This window comes from Micromys minutus (genome assembly GCF_963924665.1).
Source record: "Micromys minutus genome assembly, chromosome: 1".
Taxonomy (NCBI): Eukaryota; Metazoa; Chordata; class Mammalia; order Rodentia; family Muridae; genus Micromys; species Micromys minutus.
The window spans coordinates 74,536,945-74,550,490 of NC_137969.1; the positions used below are offsets into that span (position 1 = coordinate 74,536,945).

Here is a 13,546-nt window from a genome sequence, read left to right on the forward strand (position 1 = left end):
TCCACCTTGTTTGAGGCAAGCTCTCTCTTGTTTCCATCAATGTGCTGGGTACTCTAAACTAGCTTGCCTGACAGCTTCTGGTCATCCTCCTGCCTCAGCGCCATCTCACTGCTGGAGTGCTGTGATTACAGAAGCACACTCCCAATTCTGGTTATTTATTATTTATGTGGATTCCAGAGATCAAAATTTAGACTGTTAGGCTTGTGTGGCCAGCCGAGCCACCTCCTTGGTCCCCAGGTCATAGTCTTGGAATTGTTATGGGAAACATTTCTTTTGGAGAATGTGCTCAAAGCCACAATACCTCTTTTAAGGATATTCCCTCGGGAATCCTGAGTCAAGGTTGAGGTCCTTGAAGCAGAATCTCATGCCTAATTCCTAAAGTGTTTCCACCTGACTTGTTTTCATTTCTTTGGAGATAGAATGTGTGCGTGAGTGTGTTCTATGACTGCATTGAGGGCCAGGTCCATGTGAACACCTGTCCTTTCGGTTTCTGTACCTCAAAGGCATCCCCTGATAAGGGGGCTATCCTTGGATCTAGTATTTACCACAAAAATTCTAGTCTGTTTGTTCAAGAGCAGTTGGCCTAATTTTTGAGGTATCCCAGAGAGCACTTTTAATCTGGGCTGAAGTCTTTTCTCAATTATCTGTTGCAGAGCCTCACTATACAATATAATCGGGGTTGGCAATGAGAAAACCTGGGTTGGGGTTGGGGGAAAGCCAGTAGCCCTGGTGCCTGCCCTGTTCAGTTATTAGCGTTTCTTCCTGTTCTGCTGCTCACCTCCAGGGGAGGGCAAGAGAACCGGCTTTGTGTCAGTGTCTACAGAACTCTCAGCACTTCTGATGCTGCAAGTCTTTATTTGTAGCCTTTTAATCACAGTTCCCTTCTCCCCAGGAACCTGGCACGGTCTCCTCAAAGGCCTGAGTCAGAAGCTAATCAGAGAGAATCTACATTTGTTCTGGAACTGCCTCTGTCATGCAAGTCCTTGTGGCACTGAGGGGTGTGGGGTGCATCTCCCCAGCTCCTTGGTTAAGGAGAAAGGGCTTAGAATGACATGACTAGGTGTCAGACTGCCCTGTGTGGTCATTGTTTCAATCAACAAATCTAAACCATGGTTGGCCTATTCTCTACTGGGAGACTCTTGGACATGTTAGGAACTTGTTAGAAAATCCAATTGCTGTGTGCCTGATTTGTCTGAGTCCTTCTGATATTTATTTGTTGTTTCCCTAAACAAAAAATTTTTCCTTATTTTGTTTTTCTTAATTTATGATGTTGTTCCTAAAGTCCCTTGGAAGTTTCCAGCTAACTCAAAATACATCGTAGCCTTAGTGACACAGGGCTTCTGGCAGATATTCTGACTCTTCACTCCAGGTGGGAGGACTTGAGACCAGGCTATCGGATAGTTACTATCTAATGGAGCTGCCGGGGTCAAGGTCTGGGGGCATGACCACCTGGATCATACTAACCCTGGGCATTCACAATTTACCATTTTTAGCTTCCCAGGGTTTGACAAAAACCTAGGTTTTACGGTACAAGTGTGTGAAACTGGCTGTTTGAAATATATTAGCAGCTGCTGTCATATCCAGCTGGCAGGGAGCCAGAGACAGAAATTAAACTTTGCATTTCCCCAGCCCTCCCCAATTCCTATTAACCAATCAGCTTTGTTCAGGATGCCTGCGAGTGCTAAGTCTCACCATTTGCCAGGACCAAGGCACTTGGTGTTCTCAGGGAATTTAGAAAGCTTCTGCCAACTTATCGACAGGCTCTGGGAAGTCTGATGTCACCGGATGGAGAAGGCCTCTACCCTTCCCGTGTCTGCCTCTGGAGCGAATGGAGAACATGGATGGGAAACACGCATGGTTGCCAGCATCTCAATGTGATTTTCTAATGACAGAGGGAAAATGATTTGTAAAAGTTGTAGAAGTGACATATGTCAACAGTTTAAGAAATCAGAACACATACCATAAATTCTAGTTCCATTCCACTACAAGTTTATATCTAGATTCCAACTGAGAGAGCGTAAGAAACCTGCTCTGCTTTCTTACAGAGACATGTAGCATTGTCTAGCTGAAGGGATCGGCCTGCTATTTCTTCCAACTATTTCTTCACACTATAAGCCTGGGTCTCCTAGAGGGCACAGGAGCAGAAAGAGGGCGATTCATACCTTCCTACGAGGGAGAAGGAATATTGCTTATGTCCATAACACTACCTACGTTGCAATAAATGCTTCTTGGAAAAGCATCTCTGCTAAACTGCTTTTCCAGGATGATTTGTGTGTGTGTGTGTGTGTGTGTGTGTGTGTGTGTGTGTGTTTAGCAGTCAAAGCTTCAGCTCCCAGCTCTGTTTCGCTCTGAGCCTCCATTTTATTATTAAAAAAAGAAGGCCTATAAAAACAACCTGAAACTGATGGCCTGGGAGGAACAAAACAAGGCACGTGCACGTGTGGCAGGAAGCAGCAAAAGCTGGATAAATGGGCTCAACCTGGACCACCAGGTGGAGGGAGAGATGTACAGCTGAGGCCCTGGGATGCCAGCGCTCTGTGGGACCTGACTGCTGCTCCTGCTGCGACCAGGGACTCTTGGAACCTCAGACTGTAGGGTGGGATCCTGGGACACTCTGCTGCTTCCCCAACTGTCCCTTTGTCCTCTGGGAGATAAGTCCTCTTACCTGTTGTGCCCACTTACCTCTCCTCTCTGCCAAGGCATCTCAACTCTGGGAGAACACTTCCAAGATGTGATATAAAGTTTGCGGGCCTCTTCATTCATTTATCATTACTTATACTAGAAAATTACAACCATATATAAAAGTGAGGAAATACAGGTCGAATATCCTTTATCTGAAGTGTCTGAGACTGGAAGTATTTTGGACTTTTTTTTTTTCAGGTTTGAGGGATTTTTGCCTAACATAACAAAATATTTTAGAATAGGGACTCACATATCATCTACACTTCATTATGTCTTATATACATCTTTGTGATCATTCTAATTGTCAACTTGACACAATCTAGAATCATCTAGAGAGTTTCAGTGAGAGACTGTCCATATATGTATATATACATACATACACATACAGTCTTAGTGAACAGACACCATGACCAAGGCAATATGTATAAGGACAACATTTAATTGGGGCTGGCTTACAGGTTCAGAGGTTTAGTCCATTATCATCAAGGTAGGAACATGGCAGCATCCAGGCAGGCATGGTGCAGGAGGAGCTGAGAGTTCTACATCTTCATCTGAAGGCTGCTAGCAGAATACTGACTTACAGGCAGCTCAGATGAAGGTGTTATAGCCCATACCCACAGTAGCACACCTACTTCAATAGGGCCACAGCTGTGTACGATGATGTCATTCTGCAGCATGGCAGGTCCAGCCTATCATTGGATGAGAAAGAAGGATAGGTGGGGAAAAGTCTACGAAGGGGAGGAAGAGGAGAGGAGTAGAATCAAGGCAGAGCCGGAGGAGTATCTAGTTCCAGGTGGTCTTAATTGGTGATAGATAGATATGATTATTTTTAGGGGTTTCTCTAGGTCAATTTGTCTTATCTAGGTGGGCAGTTTATATCTTTGTCAACTGGTTGTAAGATCATTGTGTGAATGGATTGTGGATTGAGAATTTAACATATAAATCTGATTGATAAATGTTTGATTATTGAGTCATGATTTTACCGGGCTGTGGGGGATGTGAGCAAGTTCCCAGCTGGAAGAGAGATGGCTGGGAGAGGACAGCTAGTGAACCACATGATGGAGAAACAGCTGGGATGAGCAGTTCTGGCTCAGTGGCCTGTGGCTCCGCTTGGAAACTGGTAGCTGCCAATCCACTTTTTATTTTTACTGCAACAGCTTCTAATAGTGCCACTCCCTGGGCCAAGCATATATAAAATATCACATTCCACTCTCTGGCCCTCATAGTCTTGTTCAAACATATGAGTCTATGGGGGCTGTGATGGTTTGTATATGCTTGGGCCAGGGAGTGGTACTATTAGGAGGTGTGGCCTTGTTGGAATAGGTGTGTCACTGTGTTTGTGGGCCTAAGACCCTCATCGTAGCTGCTTGACCACTAGTAGCCTTCAGATGAAGATGTAGAACTCAGCTTCTCCTGCACCATGCTTGCCTGGATGCTGCCATGTTTCTGCCTTAATGATACTGGACTAAACCCCTGAACCTGTAAGCCAGCCCCAATTAAATATTGTTTTTTTTATAAGACTTGCCATGGTCATGGATCTCTTCACAGCAGTAAAACCCTAACTAAGACAGGGGCCATACCTACACATACCATAATGCAAAATACATTTAGTTTAATTTCAAAGGTCCTATAGTCTATTGCAGTCTCAACATTGTTAAGAGTCCAAAGTTTAAAGTCTCTTCTGAGATTCATCCAATTACTTAACTGTAATCCCCAAAGCAAGACAGACAGCTGGGCAAACTCCAAACTCTTCATCTCCATGTCTGATGTCAAAGCAATCTTCAGGTCTCCAACTCCCTTTTCATCTTTGTTGATGTCAACAAACTTCTTTTGCCTGGGCTGGTTCCACTCCCTATTAACAGCTTTCCTCAGCAGATAGCCCATGGCTCTGGCATCTCGAACATCTTGGGGTCTCCAAGGCAACTTCAACGTTACAGCTTCTTGTTTCAATGTCTGGGATCCACACATGATCTTCTGAGCTCTTCCAAAGGGCTGGGGTCACTTCTTCAGCTCTGTCCTCTGTAGCATTCTAAGCTCAGGCTAATCTCCACTGCTGCTGCTGTTCTTGGTGATCATCCCATGGTACTGGCATCTCCAGTACATTGGGGTCTTCTGCTGCAACCAGGCTTTGCCAGTAGCCTCTCGTAGGCTCTTTTCATGGTGCCAAACCTCAAATCCTTTGCATGACCCCTTTAGTCGCAGGTCATGAACTGCAACTAAGGCTGTACCTTCACTAATGGCCTTCCACGGTGCCTCACAGTGCCAAGCCTCAGCTGCTCTTCATGACCCCTTCATGCCTTCAAAACCAATACCATGTGGGTGACTCTTACACATTACTAAGTACAGCTGCAGCATGAGGTACAACCTTGACTATCCCTGGAACACAGCTTCTTTGTGCTCTCAGAAAACATTTTGCAGAAGATTTCACTTCAGTGATGATGGTCTCTTCTTAATCACAACTAATCTCTTAGCTCTTGCTAACCAGCAGCAATTGTCCCAGTGGTCCTTTCTATTTTTCACTCTAAAGTCAGAGTCACATGCCAAATATGACTGAACATTTAATGAGTGTTTAATTCAGCTTGTCTTTCTCCACAAGGTCTACACATGACTCTGTTGGTAGTTCTCAAGCCTCTGCATTGACTGGATGAGGAGAAAGTGCTCATACAGGAAAGTGAGAAGCTCATGCCAGGACCCATGTGCTCTGAGACTTGGCAGTCAGGGCAGGCACATGCAGAGAAGTGGACTCCAGCAGAGGGGAAGGGACAGATGCTTTGCTATTCCAGTGAAAGAGAGCTTCAGGGGCAGGAGAGGAAAGTAAGGTTGTTTTCATCTGATTGCTTAGGTGTCCTGGATGGAGTATGAAGGAGGAAAAGGAACTGATTGGCTGGGGAGAATGAGGACTGTTTTGACAACTTACCTTACTAGATGCTATAAAAAGCTAGAGAGGAGACTTAAGACTTCAGAGTTCCTGACTGACAGACATCAGAGCTGACCTTAGGTCTCCTGTTTCTGAGTTTGGTGTCCTTACCTATTCTAACTATTAATAAAACTGGAGAATATGTGACCCCCCTCTAGTATTGGGTTCAAGTAGGTTGACAGGAAGCGTATATTTCCCCAACATTATTTATATTTCCAGGATTAGTAAGATAAGGCTGGATACTTGATACTGTGATAGAGCTTGGTCAAAGATGAAACTTGGGAGTTATAGGACTTTGGATGTGACCCTTGTGGTCAAAGCTCTCTGGTAGGATTTACCACACTCTAGTCCTCTAGTGTAATGGCCACCCTGCTATTTGTTTTTAATCACGTGTAATGCCTGAGAACTCTCCATCTCTCGGACAGTATGGCATACTGTGTGGCATCTCTAATGGCAAGACAACATCAGGGTGAGGTTGCATTGAAATCTCTCACCCTATAATTTCTACCCACGGAGCCTAATTCTGCCTCTGGAGTTACACAGTGAGATCCATTCTTCTCCTTTCTGACAGTTATTTGTGACATGAAATCACCTCTCAAGTCCCCCTGCTGAGAAGTGAGTTGCTTTTGAATTGGTTGAATGTGGGAGATAGAGAGGGGGAGGGGGAGAGAGAGGAGAGAGAGAGAGAGAGAGAGAGAGAGAGAGAGAGAGAGAAAGAGAGAGAGAGAGAGAGAGAGAGAGAGAGAGAGAGGAGAGAAAGAGCAGAGAAGAAGAAGGAGGAGGAGAAGGGAGGGGGAGAGAGGAAGGGAGAGAGGGAGGGGGAAGGAGGAAGAGGAAGGGAGAGAGGGAGAGAGAGAAGGAGGAAGAGGAGGGAGGGGGAGGGAGGGAGGAAGGGAGAGAGAGGAGGAGGAGCAGGAGGAGGAGAGGGGAGAGAGAGAGGGAGAGAGAGAGAGAGAGAGAGAGAGAGAGAGAGAGAGAGAGAGAGAGAGAGAGAGAGAGAGAAGCTGCCCAAAGGACACAGTTTCTTAGTTTTTGCTTAGTTTTGCTTCTTGCTCTGTGGATTCTGACAAGCATACTTTGCTGCTCCTTCTGTGTTCTATGTCCCAAAGGGCTTTCTCATTTTACTTCAGAGCTTGAGGATGACCTTTCATCAGGCGTCCCACTCCAGCCCCTTTCTCTTCCATGAGTCTTTCATGGATCTTTTCAGGCAATCCAGGCACAGCCTAGGTTTGCTTGGAGAAGACATAATTCTCTGTGTGGGGATATCACAGGAATCTAGACCAATTGTCAAAGCTGCCTCCTAATCTCACCCATGTTTGGGGAAACCAGTAAGGACTCTTTGCTTTAGAGGATACATAACGAATGGTATCTCGAGTCTCTATACTGTCCCTTGATTTTTAAATACTCTTCACAGGTCAGGGCTTAACTCTGATCTCTCCTTATCCAGAAAATCTTCCCAAATTATTAAAATCGAATCTGTGTTAACTCCCCCACCCATTTTTTCATTTCTAATTGATTGACAGCAGTGGCATATGGGGGGTGTGGTAAGGACATCTGTTGCTGTGCAGAGGAATAATTCATCACAGACACTCTGTGGAGTTGAGACAGTGATGATAATAAAGAACAAACATACCTTTAGTTGGCTTATTGTTTTTAAATCTTTCAGGCACACCCCAACCCCAGGACTTATGCTGGGTGGGGAGATGCTCCTCTGCATCCTCCCCTTTGGGGTCCCACTGCTGAGCAGCCACTCCTGGCCTGCCATGTGCTTGATCAATCCTGTCATATGCCTTAGTTTTCTCCTTCAAACTTGAGGGCTAAACCATCAGTGGCTGGGGGTGGGGACTGCCCCTTTACCCACTGTGTCACAGAGCAGGGTATACAACTGCTGAACACAGGCTCACCTGCCTTTCTGTTTGGATGATGGAGTAGTCTCTCACAAACCCCTAGCTGTACACTATGATTTTCATGTTTTACTTAGAAATACTCACTCCTAACTCGCTTCAAAAAGGGATTAGAACAAATGTGTGGTACAGTGAGGAAATGAGGAGGACAAGGATGGGAACTGTGCCCTTGTTACTTTCCATGTGAGAAGTTGGAGATGGGATGTCATTGACGGGCTGGGTCTACATCTTCCCAGAATGCCTTGAGTTTATGCAGATGCAGTGTACTAATTACTTATTACCATGCTAAAACACCTTACAAAAGCAACCCTGGGATGGGAGGGTTCCCCTGGCTCACAGTTTGAAGGCATCACAGTCTCTCACGGTAGGGAAAGCCTGTTGTCAGGCGCTTGAGGCAGCTTGTCATAGTGTGTCACAGTCGGGGAGGAGCTACTGAGAGTGCTGGTTCAGCTCACAGTCTTCCTCTCATTTGGTGTCACCCACGTTGAAGTTGATCTTCCCAACCTCAGTCTAGAAACCTTCATACACACTTGTCCAGAGGCTTGTCTACTAGGTGCTTCTAGATCTTGACAAGTTGACAGTCATCCTAGAGAGGAATCTGACCTTGACCCTTCCTCTCTCATTCGTCCCCCTTTTCACCCTTCCCTGTCCTTTCTTAATTACTTTGATGGGATTTCAGAGACCACGGCAGCTCTTTTCTGACCTCAACCGTCAGTATGATTTCATTTGATTTTGCCTGGGCTGAGCTCTTGACCTGTTATAATTATTTTCCCAAAGTGTCTGTGGTCCCTAGTGCATACAAGCTAATTATCTGCTGAGCACACATAAAGTGATCTGTCAGTTCCTGGTGGGATCCAGGGCTCTGATGGCCCTGTCTGCCTGTTGGGTCCCAGGAGCTCTGGCCGGATAGCTCTGAATCTCCTTGCAGGGTTTCTGAATGTGAGATGTCCACTAACTGTGACCTAATGTCCACTAGTAACACCAGTGACCAAGAGTAAGCTCTTTGTATGGCTGCAGACAGGACCCTGTGGATGGAACACTTGCTTGTCATGTAAGTATGAGGACTGGTGATCACATTGCCAGTATCCATGTAAAAAGTAGGGGAGAGGGGAACCAGCACATGCCTTTAATCCCAGCACTTGGAAGGTAGACATCTTTTATGAGGCATGGAGAGTTGTAAGCCAGCTAGGGTTACATGGGGAGATCCTGCCTTAAAAAAAAAAAAAAACAAATAAACAAACACAAAACCATGATCAACCAAACAAAAACACTCCCCAGAAATACCAGGTATGGGCTGAGGAGTTAGCTCAGTGGAAAAAAATGTTTGCTGAACAAATGTAGGGAAATGAGTGTGAAGGCTCAGAACCACTGTAAAGCTGAACATGGTTAAGTCACTTCTGCAATCCCAATGATTCTAAAACGAGATGGGAGGCAGACACAGAAGAATTCCCAGAAGCTCATGGGCCAGCAAGGCTGGCAAATGCCATGGTAAACAGAGACCCTGTTTCAAGCAAGGTAGACAGTGAGGACCAGCACTGAGATTGTCCTTTGACCTGATTCACATGTGCACTGTGGCATACACACACACACACACACACACACACACACACACACACACATTAAAACTTGCCCATTTTATATACACATGCATCCATATATGCACAGGTACTCTCAATAGATACTCCCCCCCCACACACACAGATGCATATACATCATACACATAAAGTTTATTGGGCAGTTCGTTTTGAACACATAATAGCAAGTCTGTCTTCTGGGACTGAGACCATAATGGGAAATAGTTTCACTCAATATATTCCCTCCACTATCTAACATCTTTTAAAGCCCCCACTATGTGCTAGAAAGTGTGCTGGAGGAGCAGCGCCTTTGAGGTCCCGTGGGTCTGTGTCTTGCTTCAACAGTGTTTGAACGGAACAGACCCGGAGGCTCCCATCTTAGCTTCCAGCTGCCTTACAAGTCTCTCCAGTTGCAGCCTCCGGGACCATCTCCTTGCCATCTCCGGCTCCTAGGACCAACCAACACCGTCTTCACGGTCTGCCCCGTACTCCGGACCAGCCATGACTTCTCAGATCCGTCAGAATTATTCCACCGAAGTGGAAGCTGCCGTCCTCCTACCCCTACCTCTCTCTGGGCTTCTTTTTCGATAGCGATGACGTGGCTTTGGAGGGCGTAGGCCACTTCTTCCGCGAATTGGCCAAGGAGAAGCGCCAGAGCGCCGAGCGTCTCCTCAAGTTGCAGAACGAACGTGGGGGTCGTGCACTCTTCCAGGATGTGCAGAAGCCATCTCAAGATGAGTGGGGTAAAACTCTGGAGGCCATGGAAGCTGCCTTGGCCCTGGAGAAGAACCTGAACCAGTCCATCTTGGATCTGCATGTCCTGGGTTCTGCCCGCGCAGACCCACATCTCTGTGACTTCCTGGAAAGCCACTTCCTGGATAAGGAGATGAAGCTCATCAAGAAGATGGGCAACCACCTGACCGACCTCCGTCGGCTGGCAGGGCCACAGCCAGTGCAGACTGGTATGCCCCAGGGGTCTCTGGGCTAGTATCTCTTTGAGAGCCTCACTCTCAAGCACGACTAGGAGGCCTCTGTGCCTTCCAAGGGGCTTCCTTCTCTGCTGCACCAGCCGCCTCAGGACCTCCACCCGAATGAATCTCTAAAGCCACTAGGCTGCTTTCTTAACTGCCCTGGAGCCTCTCCCAAGTCTTGGACCAAGAAAAAAAACAAAGCATTTTGAAACAGCAAAAAGAAAAAAAAGAAAAAAAAAAAGAAAAAGAAAGAAAAAAGAAAAAAAGAAAGTGTGCTGGATGCTATATATACCTCAAACAAAGATGAATGTGGTACACCATCTACCCTTGGGATCTTTGGAATTACCAGCACGGTGAGAGATGTGTGATACCAGGAAAGCATAGAGTAGATGCTGTAGGAGGCTGAAAGACAGGAGGAGAGACCCGATTCTAAGTGTGGGAACAGAGAAATCTGTGAAAAGAGTGTGTAAGGATATATCTCCCTTGAAGAATAAGATTGATTGTACAAGGGGTGATGAGAAAAGCCACTGTTAGATCATGTGCAGGGCTCTGTCAGTGTACCTGACTTCCCCAAGACCAACTACTGTGCCTGTCCAGGAAACTTCACAAACTTTCCATCTCAACCCCTCTTCCTTAGTGCTGGAGCGCTGCTTCCCATGAGGTAGGTGCTCAAGGACAGACACGGTGTCATAGGATAACAGCTGTCCTTTATTCTGGGTTTCTGGCCCAGCTCACAAAAACTGAGAAAGTGTCTCCCCCCATCCCATAGAACTCTTCAGACAAGCTTGGGTGGGGCACTAGGAAACATCAGCGGTGTTTCCACGGACCAAGGACCCAGAGAAACTCATCTTCTGTGCTCCTGGGCCTGACACTCTTGAATGCTACTCAATGTCACTCCAGAACTCATATCCCTTCCTCTACACTCTGGCCACCTTCAAAACTCAGCTCCAGTACCACTCTCCTCAGGCTCTCATCCCTTGCCCAAGAGTCTTCATATACATATACATATACATATACATATACATATACATATACATATACATATACATATATACATATACATATATACATATACATATATACATATACATATACACACATTATACATATACATATTCATATACATATACACAAACATATACGCATTATACCTATACCTATGCCTATACCTATACATATACATTCGCCTAGAACCCGAATGTGTTATAATGACCTGCTTGTGTTTGCTTCTCTGTAGTGTCAATTCCTTGAGGACAAGACTCTGTACATGTGTGTGCTTGGTGATACATGTCTATTGTATTACATTAGCTGCTGTCTGTTGGATGAAGAAATGCAGCCAGGGCATTGTGAAAAGCCTTTGCAGCATGTGTGGAAAATTCTGGGGTGATGAATTTAAAAGAAGTACTTTGTAAACTTCTTGGTATTTGAGTGATGTCATCACCTTGGCTACATTCTGGCAGCCAGAGGACCCTGGGAACAGGTTCAAAGTGGAAGAAGCTTCTGGGATGTGCCGAGAGATGATGGCCAACTGAGGCCCTGTAGCTCTGGGAGCTCTGAACTCACAGGACCACTCATTTCCTCGGCTGTGTGGACTTCATCAGAGGCAAGCCTCAACATTCCTCAGAAATGTGGTGGCCGTCTTCAGATCAGCAGTACCCACACCTGGAGAAATGCAGAGTCTCAGGGATTTTCAAGCCTACAGAATCAAACACCCAGGTGCTAGCCCAGTGATGTGCTTCTCACAGCTGTCTGGGTAACACTGAAACAGTGTAAAGTGGCACTGGGGTAAAAGCACCCTGTGTAAGAATTTATGGGGATATTTATATAATCTGGGCTTCACTCCAGAAGCTTGGCTTCAGACAGCCAGAGAGCAGTCCAGGGATCTGTGCCTTGAACTGGGGAATGGTGTGTGTGTGTGTGTGTGTGTATGTGTGTGTGTGTGTATCTGTGTGTGAAAAAGCAGGACCACAGGTGGTCCCTTCCTCAGCCTAGTGTGCCGCAGGAGCCGATGTCCTTGTGGTCGGGACAATGTTTGGTTTTGTCTGGCCAGGAGCTGTTGTCACAATGAGGAGCAGGCTGGTCTGCCTCCCAAGTGAACAGGCCTTTCTCTCAGGGATCAATGGTCTGTACTGTGGAACAGGACTTCACCTGAGAGGGGACAGTCTTTTCCCAAAATAACAGAGTGGTACCAAGGGAGGGGTGTTGGACTTCCGCCCCTTTAAACACCCTTGTAATTTACATTTAAAAATAGAAAGCTCATGAATAATTTGTGAGTCATGAGCAAGCCCCTTCAAAATACAGTCATGAATAAAAGATCCTGATTTGCCTCTTCGAACGTGCTGGCCTTTGATGGTTTATTGATGGGTTGCCTGCCTTGAGTGCTGGCAGGCTCCTGGATTAATTCATGCACTCAGCCCGACCTCTCCAGGTCAGTGGGCCTGGCCTTACTAACACATAAACATGCCATCCTGTTTCAGATAGTTCGAGAGGCGGGCTCCAGATCCCCTTGGAACAGAAGTCTAATCACAGCATGTGAGAAACCCTGGATCCATGGTGAGGGCGGGACCTAAGAAGCCTCTGTTTGCAGCCAGGTGAGTGTCTAGGGCGGGTAGAGTGTGTCTCCTGTTTTAGTGCTTCTTAAGAAGCCAGGAATGGAAAGTAGACATTAAGGAGGTGTAAATAACAATCCCCCAGAGCCTGAAGAAGAACAATCCTCTGGGGCCTGTACCTTACCGGAAGGAGCTCTGTCTGCCCTAAGAGGTCTGTGTGTGTTTCAAACGCAAAGACCCCAAGAAGGTTATTAAAGAGAGTTCCTAAAGTAGTGGTCTTTTTTATTTGCCGAGGGAGCACATAGGCTCAGACAATTATTAGAGACCTTACTTATAGGCAGAACCCAGAAGGTTTTCTTTACAGGTACATGAAAGTGTGTGTGTGTGTGTGTGTGTGTGTGTGTATGTGTGTGTGTGTGTGTATGTGTGTGTGTGTGTGTATGTGTGTGTGTGTGTGTTAGGATGTATGACTGGATACATGCTTTGCTTCAGTGAAAAGATAGATATAATTTTAGTAGAGGCTGATGGACCTCTGAAGCTTGAGTCTAGCCTGTTCTATATAGTAAGACCACCCCCTTGTGTGTGTGTGTGTGTGTGTGTGTGTGTGCATACATACATTCTAGAGAGTCGGTACAATGGTTAAGGGCACTTGCTATCCTTGAAAAAGATCTGTGTATCCACATCGTGGCCCTCGAATGCCTATAATTTCAGCTCCAGGGAATCTGATACCCCTTTCTGGCCTCCATGGGTATCAATTAGTCACATACATAAATCTGGAAACTCATATATGTACTAAAATAAAAAATAAAGCTTTAAAATTAAGCTTATATGAAGAAAAGTTCCAATGGCTTGAATGAGACACTGAAAGCTAGACTCCAATGGACTGGGTAGAGATGTCTTGAATGTAAGAGTCCTCGGCTTCCCTAAGAAGGCCTTGGTGGGCTGGTTG

The 13,546-nt window shown here is 45.9% G+C and overlaps 1 pseudogene across 1 annotated transcript; it reads left to right on the forward strand.

Annotated features, from left to right (window-relative positions):
• The first annotated feature begins 9,578 nt into the window (after positions 1 to 9,578).
• On the forward strand, positions 9,579 to 10,101 carry LOC308420813 (ferritin light chain 1-like; annotated as a pseudogene). The gene has a single exon. The product of its transcript is annotated as a ferritin light chain 1-like (transcript).
• Positions 10,102 to 13,546: the final 3,445 nt, after the last annotated feature.